The sequence below is a fragment of the Suncus etruscus genome, chromosome 16 (assembly GCF_024139225.1).
Source record: "Suncus etruscus isolate mSunEtr1 chromosome 16, mSunEtr1.pri.cur, whole genome shotgun sequence".
In the NCBI taxonomy this organism is placed as follows: domain Eukaryota; kingdom Metazoa; phylum Chordata; class Mammalia; order Eulipotyphla; family Soricidae; genus Suncus; species Suncus etruscus.
In genome coordinates this window covers 63,363,042-63,382,146 of record NC_064863.1, presented here as the reverse complement: position 1 = coordinate 63,382,146, position 19,105 = coordinate 63,363,042, and the positions used below count along the sequence as shown (strand labels likewise).

Genomic DNA, 19,105 nt, shown 5'->3' with positions numbered 1-19,105 from the left:
AGGGAATAACTAAACCCCTTTGCTCCAAGCAGAACGACTGGAGTGGAGGGTTTGGGATTGGCTGGGGAAATTATTTTTGCGAGGTGTCTCATTGATTTTACTGTCAGGAAGACATTGATGAGTGAAAAGGTCCTTTATGAAGATGTCAACGCAGTTCTTAGAATGACTTAACAGTGATGGGCTGACATCCCGGAAATTCTTGAACAGAAATTCTTGAAATGACTAGACATCCCCAGCCCTGGCCAATAACTCAAACAAGGACCTTTTCCCTCTCTTTCCAGCAGCATTTCCTGTCACCTTCCTCCCCCATTTCTTTGTCACCCAAATTAGCCTTTTTTTTTCGGAGTGTGGGGTTGGAACTTGACACTTAAATTTTACACTTTTTGATGGTGGGTGGGGGTCTAACTTGACCTACAATGATACAAAGATCTTATTGGAAAAGGATGCTGCTCCTTATTTTGAAGCAGCGAATCAAGATAGAAGCCATTACTTCCAATGATAAGGATTCGTCCCTTTCTGGACTAAGAGTACTGCAGGTAGGGCACTTGCTTTGCAGGCCTACTTGAGTTAGCTCCCAGATCTTAAAAGGTCCCTCCACCCCATTAAACTCCCCACGACAAGAGAAATTTCTGAGCTCAGAGCCAGGAGTAACCTGGCATGGCTGGGGATGGTCCCAAGCAAGACACAGAAAGAAAGGAATCTGTCCCTCTCCTTTCTAATCAAGAAATTCAAATTGATCATTGTAGAAATCTTTGGAGAGAATAAGATTTTACCTAAGGGAATAATTTCTACTGGTTTTACAAAGAGAGGATGATTGTAATGCCCAAACCTGTGCCAGGATAAACAAAAAATGAACTTGGAGACCATATTTACAACTAACTAGGACATTTCATCTTGGAGAGTAGATGAAATGGAGGAAGGAACTGCTTGATTTGATGTAAAGGCAACTTAATGATCAGAGTTTACTTGAGTTGAACATGAGAAACAAAGCAAAGCATGGTTCTGTTTCCTTGTCCTGAAGATGCCTATTTCTTCACTGATTGCTCCAGTAAACTACTTTTTAGGAAGGTGGATTACATTTGTCTGTCATAATTCTGGTAGACTTTTTAGTGGCATGTCTTAGTGAGTAGACTAAATAATGCCAGAGATTTGGACAGATGAGATAAACAATTATGAATTGGGCCTTCTCTCCAATTCAATATTTGTTGAGAGCAGAAATAAATATATACATACATATATATTTATCTATATAAACACATATATCTTAAAAGATTTAAAACAATTCACTAGTAAATCTGCCTGGGTCTTTTCTATTTTTGAAAAAAGCAATTTTAAAATTAACATACTCCTTTTATTACTTTGTCTTAGTCCCATTCTTCTAAATTACTTATTTCTTCTTATTAAGATGAATTCATATCCTATACACGATTATCAGACATATTTCACTTACATTTTGATGGAAAAATGGACCTTTTACATAGAAAATTAATTTTAATTAGAAATTTAGAGGATAATTTTTATTGGCAAGGAATAACAGTATCATAAAATAGCTAGGGCTGAATATATACAAATTTTACCATATTCTTTATTGGTTTGAAAGACTCAGCTTTTCTGCTGTAAAATAGTAATTAATAATTTGCTTGCCATTAAGAAGCTCAAATGACATCGTATATATAAAGAAGTAACACAGATACTAGCATATGCTTCACATACAATAAACTATTAATTTTAACATTATAATCATTATGATTAATTACATTGAGTAATTAAGTGACTTACAAAAGAGCTAGTTACAGAATAAGTGAAAGAAATGCCTTTAGTATTTCCAAAGCATGGACTTTGTATCTATATTACATTAGACTGGCTATCTATTTTGAACCTTTTATAGTGCACCATAAGGTAACATGGGTTGGCCTCACAATTGCATCACAATGCAGCTCTCCATGATTCATGGCATTCCAGAATATGTGCATGAGAAGATAATAAACGTCAGATAAGTACTATATTCTTTACTTTCTTTCTGTTAAAATGAGAGGAAAAGGAAAAAGAAAAAAGGAAAAAAATTAAGAATTTGAAGTTTCTGCAACTTTTTACCCTGAATAAGCTATAACGTCTTTGCTTTTAAGAACTTGTGTTCTGGGGTCGGAGAGACAGCATAGAGGTAAGGAGTTTGCCTTGCATGCAGAAAGATGGTGGTTCGAATCCCGGCATCCTATATGGTCCCCTGTGCCTGCTAGGGATAATTTCTGAGTGTAGAGCCAGGAGGAACCCCTGAGCGCTGAAGGGTAGGACCCAAAAACAAAACAAAACAAAAGGCATAAAAGCACATGTCTCTGCATTTTAAAAAATGAGCTGATAATAAATGGATTTTCCCATCTCCAAACTCTCTATGGCACCAATATTTAGAATTTTAAAATGTATTAGGAAGGGCCAGAGAAATAGCATGGAGGTAGGGCATTTGCCTTGCATGCAGAAGGATGGTGGTTCGAATATCAGCATCCCATATGGTTCACTGAGCCAGCCAGGAGTGATTTCTGAACATAGAGCCAGAAGTAACCTCTGAGTGCTGCCAGGTGTGACCCAAAAGCCTCCCTTCCCCCCCCCAAAAAAAGAACTTGTAGTTCTGGGGCCAGAGCAGTGGCGCAAGCAGTAAGGTGTCTTGTCCGAGCTAGCCTAGGACAGACCATGGTTCGATGCCCTGGCATCGCATATGGTCCTCCAAAAAACAAACAACAACAACAAAGAACTTGTGTTTATAATAGAACAAAAAACAATTAATAACCAAGAAAATATTAAATACAATAATGTTAAGTGATGAGAAGTGCTGGAAAATAAATAAAATATAAAAAGGGGCTTTAAATGGAGATAAAATAAAAGCTTTAAATGGAGATAAAATAAAATAAAATTAAATCATGAAAGGTTCTGATGCAAATAATATATGATGACCCTACATTTGAGCAGTTTAGTTTCTCTGGAAACAGTAGACAGTTTAATGAAACAGGGCAGATTCCACTAAGCAGAAATTTCACTGAAAAAGAAATAAAGATAGGCATGGACAGAAAGAATTAAGGGTACTGAACTTCTGTAAACCCTAAATTGGATCTTAAAAATGTAGGTTTTGGGGCACTATGGAAGAAAAAATTTATTTCTCTAATCATTTCTCAAATATTCCTCAGCACAATTAAACAAGAATTTAGTTTGCTCTTAATCAAGATTACTTGAATAGAATAATCTAAAAAATGTATAGTTCATTTTTATATACATTTTAGTATGTTTTTTCAGGATTCTGGTCCATGAAGTTTTAAAACAACTTCAGAAAAGTTTAATATTACCATTAATTAATTAATAAGTATTAAATAATAACTAATAATATACTTGGGAAAGCATTTATAGGGAAGTAAATTTTCACATTCAAAGACATTAGTAGGTCTACATGATATGGAGGTTTTGTTGAAAATTTGAAAAATAATAAACAAATTCCAATAATAATTAGGTGAATAAATGAAATGTGAACTATTATTTTGTTCCCAAGAAATTGACATTACAAACTATACTCATAAGCTTTAGGTGGTAGAAGTTGTCACATTCAAATAACAGTTTTCTGTGGACTAACAATTCTAGTTATTTAATAATTACATGCCTGATTTTTTAAAGTTTTTAAAATTAATTTCTATGTACTTAGCTTTTAGTGGGATACTACTTTTCTTATTTTATTGTATTTAATTTGGCTTTATTACTCAAGTCCTTCTACTCAAATGTTTGGATGATAATTAGTTTTTCAGAGTTGCTAAGCTCTTCTATTTGCTTTCTTGAAAAAATTAAATAAGACATATATATCTGAGAATCACATGATTTTGTTAATGAGTCATACATAGTTGGTGTGTTTCTGTTTTAAATTTGTGTGTCTTCTTAAGTATTCAAGTTTTAATAAAACTTGGTCAGATTATCAAGTTTATTCTACTTTCCCAAGAAGAGGTTTTTGTTTCTTATTTATAATAGAAACATTTTCATAGCATAAGTAAAGAGCTATTAATTTGTTGTATTGACCAATTTTGTGCTGTCTGTATTTAACAGGGACATATTAAACCACCAAGAAAGTGCTGAAGATTTAAAATCCTTTCTGAGTATGTTTACTGAAATTATGTGAGGAGAATAGTACCAAGGATTGTTTTATAAATATGAAAAAATACAAATGCATGGAGAGCAAAGTGAAGTAGTTATGGCTGCAACATTAACTGTTGTAACTTGGATCTAAGTAAAACTCTACCCTGACCACCCAGAATAAGTTGATTAAAGTTTTCATGATTCGTTTTTTAATTTCTAAAAAATAAAAACTATGATAATAAAGTACCTCTATCTTAAATTCTTATGAGAGTTAAATATTTTAATGCATGTAAAACATTTGGAACATACCCAAACTATTTCAAATATGTAGGCATTTACGTTAGTATTAACTTAGAACTTATGGATTAAGTCTTAGAGAGTTCAATAAAAATTTTTCAATGAATATTTTTGGATGACAATAAATAATTAAAAAGTGTTACAAATGGTTTCATAACTTGAGAAACTCCTTCCAATGAATGATAAGATTGTAAGTATTCAAAACTTGTTTGGAATGACAAAGGCAACTATAGTGAGACTTTTATTTCAAATAGCTCTCACTATTTACTCCAGAGATATGACATTGTCTGACGATTGTATTATTTTTTAAATATTTGAACTTTGTAAGAATATTGCTTCATTTAATTAAGCTGTGAAATATTTTCCTACTAACCTCATATAGCTTCCTGTAGAATCAGGATGTTCTTCTATGAATTTACAGTTAATAAATTTTCTTTTATACTGGAACTCAGTAGACATCAAAATAAAAAAGCTGGTATTTTCAATACTAATAATAATATCAGTGCTTTTTTTTTTTTACCAGAGTAGAGTGCTGGCACTCTACTCAATAACCAGTCTCATATCTTTACAGAATTCTGATAGGTTTAGACTGAAAGTGCATCACTTATATTAAGGCATTTTCCTCACTTTCCTTGAAGGCTTCTTAATTATAGAGGCAACAGGATTAAGTTCTGTTAATGAAACCTGGTGAATATAAATGGTAAAGATATATATAACTTTTTGGAAGACTTTTTAAGGGAGTCTCTAGTTACATAAAATATGTCATTTGCTATATCTCCAGGAATCACATTGGATGAACCAACCGGGAATCTGAAACGCTGTGTCAGAATGATGAAAAAGAAACAACACAAGTCCCTCTCTGGAGCTGCCACAGCATCCCTATACTAATTATCATCAGATTCCAATATTCAGTTGAACCCTAAACTAAATGATTTGCTACTATTCTGTAGAATTAAATATTAATTATAGAGTCCTGGATGGTGATGGATGAAAATAGATGAAGGGTGAGGCCTTTCTCAGCTAGCCTAGGCCAGGCGCCAGCAGCCCCTTCCAGCCAGCAGGTCTGAAGGTTCAGTGTAGCGGCAGGGAAATGATCCATAGGCAATCATGAAGTTTCAAAAGACAAGGTTTTATTACAAGCCATAGCCATCATGTGTGGCCTTAATCTAACCTTTTAAGCAGGCTCGTCAGCCGCCCTGTTTCTATCATCTCTAACTCAACAGTCCTTTCTCCCCAAACTTCTTTTCTCAATCCTTCACCCCTCAGACAACTCCTTTGTTACCTTCCATAGACCCCTCCCAGAAGTGGGCTGGTCTGCCTCTCCAAGTAATATTAGCATTTAGGCTAGGGAGGGATGACACTATTTGACTTTATTGTATTCATTATACTATTCCTTTGTCAATCTAAGTGGGAAAAGTTGTAGAAAAGGAGTATAGAAGCATGGAAATCTTGGTAAGAAATAGTATAAAGTGTAAGAATGTATGTAAAGAGAGAATTTGGACTTATATTAGGAGATTTGAGGAATTGAAATAAGAAAGTTTTACTCTAAATAGTTCTTTGATAGATATCTCTCTGCGCACACCCCACCCCAATATTTATTGTGTCATCGTGAGTTATAATACTGTTAATAATAAAGTTTTGTGCATAAAATGTCCCAACAACATACACACCACCAGATTGTCAGAATTTTTTATTGTTGTCCCAAGATCCTTTCTCAACCACCACAACCCCTAGCCTCACTCCTTTGGTAAAGTATGAAAGTAAACTTTCTATAGGCCAACTCTTGGTTCTGTTGACAGTGTTCATCCCCTTACTATGTTTCTTTATATCAAACATATGAGAAAGATCACTCTGCATCTGTCTTTCTCTGCTGACTGTACTCACTCAACACAATATTCTTATAATGGGTACCTTAATCAAAAATTTTTGTAGGAGAAAACAGGTTAAAGATGAAAGTTAAAAGAATCAGAAATCACCCTAATAATCAAGATATGATAATATTTCAACACATTATGTCTTCGGACAGTATTATTTTCTCTACACTAGTGATTTATTTGATATTTTTGAGATTGCTTATGTTTATTAGGAGAAAAAAAACAAGACAAGAAATAATAGTATTAAACCAGCTTCTGGGTTAGAGTTGTTTTTTTCTTTCTCACTACTAACAATGCTTAATTCTGAATAAGGATTCAGTGTTGATTCAAGTGAGTGAAATAACAGTGCATGAAAAACAGTGAAGTTAATGAAATAATAGAATAACCTGTTACTATCATTATCTCCACAGTTGCCAAAATAACACTAGGACAAAATTTTTTTAAACAAAACATTTCTACAAATATTTTGTGATTAATTTTGTAGTTATTCAGGTAAATAACTATTACCTACCTAAATATTAGTGAAAGAAAAATTTAAATGCTAAGCAGAATAAGAAAAAAATAAAACAACAGAAATTTTGTGAAAATAGAAGCAAGAATGGGCTCTGCATTACTTCATTATCTTTAATTCCTAACAACTTTATTTTATATTGTATGTTCACAGTAAATAATATTTATCATACATACAGGTTCTTAGTTAAGAAATTAATTAACTTTATTTCTTGTACTCAAAATACTCAGAATTTATTAAACCTAAAACTATTAGTTTAGGTTTTCATTTCCCTTACAGTAAGAAGCTTTTCAATAAGAATAAGCACCTTTAGGTTGCAACTGTTATCATATAATTTAGATAACATTTATTGATGCTTTATGCTATATAAAACTATATATAGAAGCACTATATATAGTAAATACTATATATAGATCTTACTTCATTTGAACTTTGTGAAAGCTTATAAGTAATGTTATCAGACCAATAGAACAGATGAGTACATCCAGGATTTAAAACCAACATGGAGGTAAGTAATTCATGGAGTTGAAATCAAAGCCTAAGTCTCTTTGATATAAGGTTCAGCATTTAAGCACTATTACACATAATGATTAGCATAGTGGTTCTGTTGGCGTTGTCTATTTTCCACATATCAGTGTTTAAAATAAACGAGTTAATGAGAATTAACTGTTTGATAAACCAAAACATTGAAGATACCATAATACCAAAGATTTATGGATAGCATTGTTTTTAATAAAATTGAAAAGTGTGCCAAACAGAAGGGAAGTTAGGAAGGCTAAATTGTTTTTTTTATATACCTGAATATGTTTACAGAAATGTCTTCCATTATTTCAAGAATTCATCTTTTTTTCTGATCGTTTTCTTATCATTGTTGGAAAATGCTATATTCATCTTAGTTGTTTTAGTGCCATAGACACTTTCTAATTAGATATATATTTTTCTATAGTTTGCCAGGATGAATAAAAGCAGAATTTCAGAATATCTGTTGTCATAATTCTTATGCATCTAAATTTTTATTGTGACCAAAGTGAAATACAAATCTTTCACAGTAATATTTTAGCTGCATTTGAATTTTTATCTCAGTCTTTGTTCATATAAATAATGTACCTTTGAAGGTAAGTTTAACTTTTCAAGAATGGCCATGATACATTCTGAGCCTGAAATAATCTATTATGTCTGATCTATTATACATTATTATATTTATTCTATTCTATTATTAATTATTATATATTATACTATTATATGCCTGGCATATCAGATAGACCCCAGGGATTAATAAAGCAATAAGATGATGCTTTTAAGCAGTTCACAGTGAAAAAATAATGATAAAAGTAGAGATGAACAATGTTGTGATAACTGACATTACATGACATCTGATATTACATAGGATAGAAAAATAGATTTGTAAGATTCACCCAAAGCTTTCTAAAAAAATGACATATTGAAAGAATGAGGTAAACTAATTAATGAAAGTAAACTAGTTATGGTGATGCATATAAGTTTATTGTGGAAGAGTGTGCAGTGAAAAAATGCTAGTGTTCCAAGCAAAAGGAAAAGCATTTTTAAATCCTATATCCTATAATGAGGCAATCACCAGCTACTGACAGAGCTCTACTAACTAACTAGGCTGCTATTAGTCAAAAAAAGTTAAAATAAAATAAATCTAATTCTTAACAAAAATAAGTTGTCACATCCTTAAAATAGCAAATATTCTGTGACCTCTTTGTTGCTAGTAACATAACTAGACTAAGTCAAAGTCTAAGAAATCAGTCAGTGGTACTGTGGACTTGGTCCTTTATGACATCATCTTGCTTTGTTTACTTGTGCTTTGAGAAGACTGTTACCTATTGTTACCCCCAAACTGTTGCTGTGGCAATTGACAAAACATGAGTCATTCCAGATACCTTAACAGATGGAGCACCCTTCAAGTATTTAAGGGTTCTTAATACCAGTACTGTTCACAAGTGATGCAGTCTGAAGTCTGCGGTTGGAGAATTCTAGTATCATTCTGTAAAATGTTGTGGTCAATGAACAATGTTCAGAATAAAGACTATTCTTTAAAATCTCAGTAGTAAAAATTCCAAAGCTAGAATGATCTATTAATATTGGGAATATTATAATATCATAATAAAAATAATAAAAGTGTCATATTCCTAGGTTTTAGGCTTAGGTATATATCACCTTTCTATTCTACACAAGGAATGTCATTGGTGAATAATGTCATTGGTGGATAATTTTAACTATTTTATTAGTTTTACTTAAACTTTCTCCTCAACTCATATCTAAAATGGGTTTTCAGATTTCATATTACATATTTCCAACAAATTATTACAATGACTATTGTGATAAGTGTGACACAATAGTCATTGTGTAATATATTAGCCAATATATTACGGTGGTTTGGTTTTCATATTTGGCTAATATATTATGGTGGTTTGGTTTTCATATTTCCAAAAAAATTAATGAAGGGCATCTTTTCATAACCTATTTGTGATCTTTGTGCCTTCTCTGCACAAATGTCTTAAGATTATTGGCTCATTTTAATCACATTGTTTATTGCTTTGGTTTTTCTGTTTTTGAAATGTAAAAGAGGATTAAACATATTTTATATAACCACTTGACATACATCATTTAGCTTTTCAAAATATTAAATTTAATACAATCTCTTCATTCTGTTTAATTCTTAACTTTTGTATTATAATTATATTTTTCCTTATTTATTTGTTTCTATGGACTTTGAGCAACATACTTAAATGGTGTTTGTTTATTGACATTACACAAAGCACAATGACTGAATAAAATATAAAATGACATCACTTTCCACTTTTGCTTTTCTACTTTTCACTTCAGTGAAAATCACTTCCTTCAGTGATTATTTTATGACATTAACTATCTGTGCATTATTCACATATTAGTGAATGAGTTAATATTATGGTATTCTACAAAGTTGTAAATCAATGGTAAATTGATAAAGCAAATTAAAAATCAGTATTATGAATAATTCTATGCTAATACATTGTATGAGTTTTTGAAATAGCTAAATCCACATATGTAAAATTTAATAAACAAAAATGAGTTAAATATAACGTAAAGGGAAAACTTGAATAAACCTACAGAAGTTATAAAGTGTGTTTTCCCTAAGAAAATATTGGTTTTATGTTAGATAATCTTATATTATATATACTGCTTTAGTGTCAACATTAATAAGTAAAGTATAGTATTAAAGTCCATCTATTCAGATATATAACACTCAATATAAATAATATGTTAAGTTTCTATTACAGATGTATGTAATTCCTTAGTAAACAAATATTTCATAATCTAGTACCGGGTAATTATAAGAGCTGAGAGTTAATGCTATACTCAATACCAATACTGTTTGTCTCGCTTATTTTTTGCTTTGTTTTAGGATTTGGGGTGCCACACCCTTCAGTGCTCTGTGTTTCCTCCTGGCTCTCCATTCAAGGGTCACTCTTGCCAGGGCTCAGGGGACCATATGTAGTGCTTCGGGTTGAACTGTCAGTTACTTTAAAGAACTACCCTACCCATTGTACAATGGCTTTGGTCTTGTCTTGCCTTTTAGAGAATCTCCTTTACTGCATCTTGCAGACTGATTTCAAGGCTATGGATTATCAAAAATTTTTGTCTGACCATGAAGCTCTGCATTATTCCTTTAAATTCGAATGACAATCTTATTGCATAGAGAATTTTGAGTAACGTATTCATTTCATTGTGTTTTTGTTCTATATCCTTCCATTCTCTTCTGGCTCATAGTTTCATTTGATCTGCTGTGAATGTTATGGGCTTTCCTTTGTATGTAAATTTATTTTGGGTTTTGATGCTTTTAATATCCTGTCTCTAATCTTTTAATTTTGTCATTCTGAGTATGATGTGACTTGGAGTATTCCTATTTGATTCCATTTTTGCTGGACTCCTCTGACCTCTTGGAACTTGGTGTCTATAGTCCTTAACATTGGGAAATTCTTATCTATGATTTATTTAATTATAGTTTCTTCAAAAATTTACTTTTTTGTTCTTCTGGACCTCATTGACTCTTATATTGTTTCTCTTGAATTCATCCTATGGTGTATTATTCATTTTTTCTTAGCTTTTTTCCCCACCCTCTGTTATTTTCCAGCAGTTTCATCTTATGACATCTCGACCTTTTCCTTAGCTGTTGTTATTCTACAACACAGAGTTTCTACTGAGTTTTTATATTACCTACCATACTCTTCATTATGCTTCCAACTTTCTTATTTGACTTTTATATTTGTGTTTTGTTTTCTACCTAAGTCATGGTTTCTTTGAGCAATTTAAACATCCTTACCATGGTGTCACTAAAGTCCCTGAGCTGGTTGGAACTAGTTCAGACTTCACTCATTGAACATTTATTTGTCATCTCCACTGGGTTAATTATGTTCCAGTTGTACTGAAGGTGAATCTTTGTAGTTAGAGCCCCCTGAAGCCCTGAGAAATTTTTTTTCCATTTCCTTCCTGTCTTTACCCAGTTATCATGCCAAGTCATGTGGGTCTGAGCTAGAATTAAAATTTTAATCAATGTACTTTCTTTTATTTTTTATTAGATACTTAACAAGAACATATTCACAATATGTCTATAGATATACAAAGAAAGTTTTAAGAAAGAAAGAACAGTGGACTACTCTAGCTTCAGTAAAATTATCATCTGTGTGGTGTTAGGAAATTATTTGTATTAGAGTTATAAGCAGATGTAATACTTTTCTCCCTAAATGTTTGTTATTTAAACCACTGACAATGACGTTGATTGTTTTCTCCTACAGATTTCCTAATTAATTTACATCACAAAGTTTTAATTGACTTCAACAGGAACTCACCATACGGAGGAACTATGTGGGATCCAAAGAAAGATCCAGACTTAGCTTTCTATAAACACAGTGTGTACTACGTCTGAGTCATGATCATTTTGTTGACTGTTTACTTTCCCTGTTGTCAACACTATAGAGCTAACACCAATGACTTGGAAGTGAGTTACAGGCTATTCTTAGTTTATTATGACCAGCTCTTGATAATTTGGGGACACAGTCCATTCTCTGTAACTGCTTTATCTTACTGTGGCCTGATTGTGGTTTTGAGCTGAAGCACTAGACCTTTTAATATAAAACTTTTATCACCATATCAAAGTTTGAACAGAAGAAAGAAAAAAGACAAAATTTATACTTTAAGCATGATAATATTTACTTTTAACTGTCTCCATTGGGAAATGATTTATGTGAACAAGGTGGTACCTTATAGTTCTTAAAATTCTGAGGTATATTGAATTTTTTAGCTAAAATTTTTAGCTGAAGTTTCAGGAGATGATAAATAATATGAGAGAAAGAGAGAGAGAGAGACAGAAACAATGGCTTCTCTTAATCATATCTAAATAACATATGCTATCTTCAACATGAACATTTAAGTAATGGAGGATATTATGAATAATCAGAAAAATAGAAATAAAAATTTTGCTTTTCTTGTTTTAGAGTCATACCTGGGGATGCTCAGAGTTATACCTGACATTTCTATTAGCTTTAGAAGGACAGGAAATGATATTGATTGAATTTGGGGCTTCATAAAGCAAATATACATATATACATACATATATGTAATTTCAAATATTGGCATTTCAACTTACACTGTCAATTATATTGTAAATTATTTAATCCTTGGCTGACTGCCTTAATTAACTTGTTTGCAAAATAACAATGTTGGGGCCAGAGTGATAGCACAGCGGTAGGGCATTTGCCTTGCACTAGGTTGACCCCGGACGGACCTGGGTTTAATCCAGGCTTTCCGTATGATTCCCAAGCCTGCCAGGAGCGTTTTCTGAGAGCAGAGGTAAGAATAACCCCTAAACACTGCCGAGTGAAACCCACTCACCCCCCAAAAATGACAATGTTATTGTATAGTATCATATCTCATTGTGATCTGATAACCCAATAACCAGTATAAAGTAATGTTAGACTTATTGTAAACCTTCATTTTTTAGAAGCTTTGCTTTCTTTTCTTTTATATAAAATACCCAGTCTTTGGCTACTTTGTATTTATGTCTTCATTTCATAATATTAGTCCTTAAAGAGTTACGGTACATAAATTTTGTGCACAAATTCATAATATATGTCCTTTCTACATAACTTTAATTCATACCTGTATTTTTCCAACCATATTGTATTTCATCATAATTCCCTGTGAACTGCTCTGTCTGTATTCTTAACTGCCCTGTTTAATACACCACCTAGCTTTAAAAAAAATTTTTTTTTGATTTTTTGGCCCACACCCGTTTGATGCTCAGGGGTTACTCCTGGCTAAGCACTTGGAAATTGCCCCTGGCTTGCGGGGACCATATGGGATGCGGGGGGATCGAACCGCGGTCCTTCCTTGGCTAGCGTTTGCAAGGCAAACACCTTACCTCTAGCGCCACCTCACCGGCCCCACCACCTAGCTTTAAACATGCTAAAATATTTTTTCAGTATTTTATAGTTTATTAAAGTATTTTGTCTTATTTGCCATGGATTCAAATTATTCCAAAAAGGATATATATTATATATTATAATATCATTTATTATATATATTATATATTATTGGTATTTGGGTCACACCTCAGCAGCACTCAGGGGTTACTCCTGGTTCTATGCTCAGAAATTGCTCCTGGCAGGCTTGGGGGACCTTATGGGATGCCGGGATTTAACCACCGTCCTTCTGCATGCAAGGCAAATACCTTACCTCCATGCTATCTCTTCGGCCAAAAAGGAAATATATTTTAAATACATCTTTCTGCAACAACTGGTAACCCTTATATGAAAAAAAAATAATGCAACCTTGTATTCTGTAAATGAAAATTATTTTAAATTAATTCTAAAATATAAATCCAGAAATCTTATTTTGAATTTCTATATCCAGCATATTAGGAATAGATAAGTGTAAAAACTTAAAAGATGATGTTCAAACTTAAATAATTAGTACATATAAAACAAAACTAATATTAGTAATCCTTAAGTAAAATCAGAATGTTTCACATTTATAATATTTCAAATCTATATAATGGGTAAAACTCAAAATACTTAAAACAAAATGTTGGTGATGGTTTACAGTAGCTATTCTCTTCCATGTTTTTAGAGTGTGAAATGTTACAATACATTTAGAAAACTGCGTGGCAATTTATATCAAGTAAAATATATATATATATACATATCAAGTAAAAATATATCTAACTTGCTATCCAGCAACTATGCTCTTTAGTAATTTTTGAAGAGAGTTATAAAAGATATTAATAACAGTTATAATAATTGTCACAAACAAGAAAAATATTTAACAATAAACAGTTAAATGAACAAATTGTGGCACAATTACATAGTGAATTTCTACTCAATAGTCAATTACTCAAACAATTAGATTGTCATAATATACAATAAGATAACTAAGCCTTAAAAACACACTAAATGAAAACAGCCAGAAACAGATGTTGAACTACTGGATTGTTTTAATTAGCTAAAGTTCAGAAATAGGCAAAATAAACTATATATCATCAGTTAGATGGTGGATAAAAACTATAATCAGGGACAAAGATGAATTCATTGAAAAATGAACAATACATTTTTCTGGAATGATAAAAACATTTTATATCTAATTTTGGTGTTGATTGCATGGATATGTTATTAATTTCTTAACTGATATCAGAGATTCAAAGAAAGCTTCCAGATAGGAATATAAGATACCATGATTTCTTATTAGTAGGTTGAATAAATAAATGCATATTTTTTCTAGCCCATAGTTCTAGAATAAGCCGCTACAAAAAGTGACTGAGAGAGCAAAGAGCAGACAAGTCACACTAGAACTTTAATTTTGGATCCCATAGCTGCACTAGACATATTCCTGTTACATCCTTTCTTTTCTTAAAAATTGATGTAGAGGTAAGGTCACTACTCCTTTTTCTCCTTAAATACTGTGATTTGGCCCAATAAGATGATTTTTATGTTAGTTTTTGAGTCACACCCAGCTGTAGCCAGGGCAGGCTCTTTGATGGAATCACTCAGGTCAGAGTACAGAGAACCATCAGGGAAGCTAGGAATCAAACCTGGGTTGACACATGCAAGGCTATTATCCTACCCACTGTACTATTCCTCCAGTCCCCAAGGTCATACTACTCCTATCTATAAATTTTTTTAAAACTAATTTTACCACCTCCTCTTATCTTTTTAATATACTTTACTCCAACTTCTCCTTAACCTTAAAGATATTATTAGTTCCTTCAATTATAACAGTAATAAAAAAAATCTCACTTATAAATGCTCTCCATAAAAGATCATCAAGAGTAAATTGGTGGGGCTGAAGAGATAGCATAGAGGTAGGACATTTGCCTTACATGGAGAAGGATGGTAGTTCGAATCATTGCATCCCATTTGATCCCCCCGCTCCTGCCAGGAGCAATTTCTGAGCCTAGAGCCAGGAGTAAGCCCTGAGCACTGCAGGGTGTGACCCAAAAACCAAAAAAAATAAAAATAAAAAGAGTAAATTGGAAGCCAAAGAAGAGATTATATCTGTGGTATAAAGGCAGCATGAGATTCAGATGGATATTGAACCAGATTTTTTGTAAAAGTTGCAAATGGTATCTCTGTTTAGCTTCAATTTTATTTTGTAATAGGAGATATAGGTTACTTATAAAATAGGTAAAATGTTAAATATCAGTTAAAATCCTAGTGACTAGATCCTTACTATATTTTTCTTCCATCATCTTTCCTTTTCATTTCTCTTTAGTATGTCCAGGAAAAGACAGAGAAAATGACCCACATTTATCTTCATATACTTTAATAAATTCTATCATATCCTAAAAATCAATTTATATATATATTGTACAAAATATGGAATAAATACTATGTAAGGTTATAATAAGTTTGACATTAATTTTATACATTGTTGCCCTTTGGTCAGATCAAAGCATAGCAGAGGTTTTAATTATAGGATCAAACCAAGCTTTAATTATAAATTAAATGTCTTTAACAGCCTGTTTAAAATTCTTTTAATAGTACTACCTTTATCTTATAAAAAGCAATGATAAGGAGTATTTTATACATTTGTTTGATTGCAGTGAATGTACCTAATTCATGTTGACATCAGTAAAGATTAGTTCCTTTTCTTTTTATAATTTTATTGTATTAAAGCCATTGTAATCTACCAAGTCTTTCATAATTGAATTTCAGATATTCAGTGAACAGGTCCATTCCCACCATCAGTGTTGACCTCCCTCCACCGGAGTGTATCCTATACTACCACCCTTTGCTCAGATGCATTGGGGGAGAAAAATGGACGTAACTAAATATCCAAGCCAAAGTCAACAACAATAGAATCAAGAGACCTAAACTTTAACAATCTAAACTTAATGGGTCTGTTTTATTGGCAGTCAATGGGTAAAGGGTGGTGGTATAGTTCCTTTTCATATGCTTTATCTTTGGACTATGTATGCCAACTTTTCTCCTCAGCCTCCAACCCATATTTTTTTTCTCATTTTCAACCAAGAAATAAAATATAAAAATATGAGGGAAATGGAGAGCCTGTTTAGAGTACAGGCGGGGGTCGGGTGGGGAGGAGGGAGACTTGGGACATTGGTGATGGGAATGTTGCACTGGTGATGGGTGATGTTCTTTACATGACTGAAACCCAAACACAATCATGTATGTAATCAAGGTGTTTAAATAAAAAAAAAAGAAAAGAAAGAAACAATAAAATAAATAAATAAATAAAAATATTGGCAATGGAAATTGAAATATCATATTTAGGAAGTATACATGCATTTTTATACAAGTAAATTAAATGAATTAGTGGGGAGAAGAAATGAGCAAAAAAAGTGAAAGAAAGCGCTCAAAACCTGTTTCTTCTCTGAGCTTTGAATCATAAGGAAAATAACTGCATATTATTATTATAGTTAGAATTTTCTACTTTATTTAAATCAGTTTTCAAGTATCTAAATAGTAGTAATATCTATTTTATTCAATTTTAAATATTACTGTAAAAGACTTAATTCACTTTGTCACTATAAAAATTAACAAAAACTATTATCATAGATAAAGCAAAAACAATTAAAATATTTTAGTATTTGTATAATTTGTATCACATGAATTTTTATTCATTATTGATTTAACTCAACTATATTATATAGCACTATTATAGAATATTTTTAGATAAATGGGTATGAGAAATAAATTAAATATTGAAGTTTAGGTACTCATTATAATGTCAAAGCACAGACAATGAATAATCAAAGAAATAATTATAAATAGTAACTTAAAGTTGCTAAGACTGTAATAAAAATGAATTAAAGGAATGAAAGGTATTGAGGCTGCTGTGCTTAAGACCAGAAAGGGCTGGAGAGAAAGTACAGTGGATAGAGGGCATTTACAGCTTCAATCCTACCTTCTTCATATGGTCATCTGAATCCACTAGGAAAAAATGTCTAAGCACAGAGCCAGGATTAACCACTGATTACCACCAGGTATAGTCTCAAAACAAAAATAAACAAAAAAAGTCATAAAAGTTCTCTCTGAGAATAAGTTTGAGCTTGGGTAAATAATGAGGAAGAAAATTTCAAGGTAGAATAAATAGAAAATGAAAAAAAATTGAGGTTTGAATTATTTGGGAGCTTTTTATGCTTCTTTAAAAGTCATTAAAAATTAAGAATATTGTACAACTAACGTGAATGTGAACCTAAATGATCTATGAAGATGGGACCATTACAAAAATATCTAATCACCTGAACTAAACTACACAAAATAGACTAAAACTTTTTCAGAATCCAAGTTTCTAATCTATAATATATCACATCTAAAAGGAATATAATATCTATGTGTTCTCAAAGATATTTGGTAAATTATTTAATATAGTGACTTGTGTTACATTTTGTTGTTTATCTTTTTGTATCATTTGATGAAGTATTCAGAAGAATATAAAGATAAAAGAGTTTTGTTCACCTATCCTCCTCTGCTTCCACTCCTAACTTCCTTTCTTACATTCTACAGAGACAACTGTGACATTCTGCTTAGATAAGGAAATGATGTGTCTTCTACCACCCACTTAGCAATGCTTTGATTGGTCATGCTTGTTTTTCTCTCACCCTCACCCCCATCTCTAGTCCTGCCCACCTAGTATGAGAACATAGAAACTCAATTTGAAGCATACTATAAGTGGTCCCAAGAATTCACCTTGATTATCCTTGGTGGGTATATTGTGATATTTTTCATTGTACTGAATTGAGTTCAGTTGGCTTTTTCATAAATATTGCAAAATACAGTTTGTAGTCTTATAAAGATAGGTTGATTCATAGAACTAAATAAATTCAGAAAGTCACCATTATTTTTCCAGCATTGACATCAGTCTCTAGTTTGATACATGCTAGGAGTTGAGTTGGCTAAGTTGTTTCTAGAAGTATCTCATTTTAACACACATAACTGATGATTTTTATAATAATTATCATTAGTGGTAGTTGAATAAGAATGACTGTTCATTTTTATCATAAGTCATTCTTCAGAGACTCATTTTCAGTAGTCAAGATGTCATAATTTATTTTATTTTATTTTTTTGTCCCCCAATTCTCAATACAGACCAGGCAAAGGGCATGGATTGAGTTGTAGATGGGGTGCATTTACTGTACCTCCTCTTTCTATACAGTCAGTGTAAAGAAAACAGCTATTGGTAAGAATTGGGAGGCCTTATCTTTTATTTTATTTTGATTATATATATAGATATAGATACATAAAATCCTTCACCAGTGCAACATTCCCATGACCAATAAACCAAGTGTCCTTCCTCCCCACCCCACACATAATTTATTTAAAAAAAAACTTGATTGACAAAAAAGTAAGAACCCCTCAAACACAAAAAGAAGTAATTGTAGTTGGGTGTAGCATGGATTAGAAATATGATAAGAAATTTGAAAAAGGATATGATGTCATTCATCTCTTTAGGAAAACATTGCTCTCTCTTAGAGTTAGAGCTTCAGGCAAAGGATATGGAAAGGCGGGGAACATGGATCAGTTCCAGAGGAGAGTATAGGTCATGGAGAATGAATGAGTCAACTGGCATTAAGAGGGCCTGTAGTGAAGGACTGGAGGAGGAAAGAAGAAAGGAGGTAGTGGAGCCTTTGAACATTCTCCTTAGTGTGCTAAGGGAGTGACTGATTTTTCCCGACAAAGCACAGTCAGACAGCAGCTTGGCTTTTCTAAAGAATCTGACATTAAAGTCGGGAAAGTAATAAAAATAATAGAACTTTTAAAAAGTAACATCACTACAATAGAACATTGTAAATTAGCAGTAT

At 32.2% G+C, this 19,105-nt stretch overlaps 1 non-coding gene across 1 annotated transcript; it reads right to left on the bottom strand.

The window, feature by feature from the left end:
- Window positions 1-18,367: 18,367 nt before the first annotated feature.
- Window positions 18,368-18,500, bottom strand: LOC126032738 (small nucleolar RNA SNORA51). Its single transcript, XR_007503955.1, has one exon. It is a non-coding gene; the product is annotated as a small nucleolar RNA SNORA51 (small nucleolar RNA).
- Window positions 18,501-19,105: the final 605 nt, after the last annotated feature.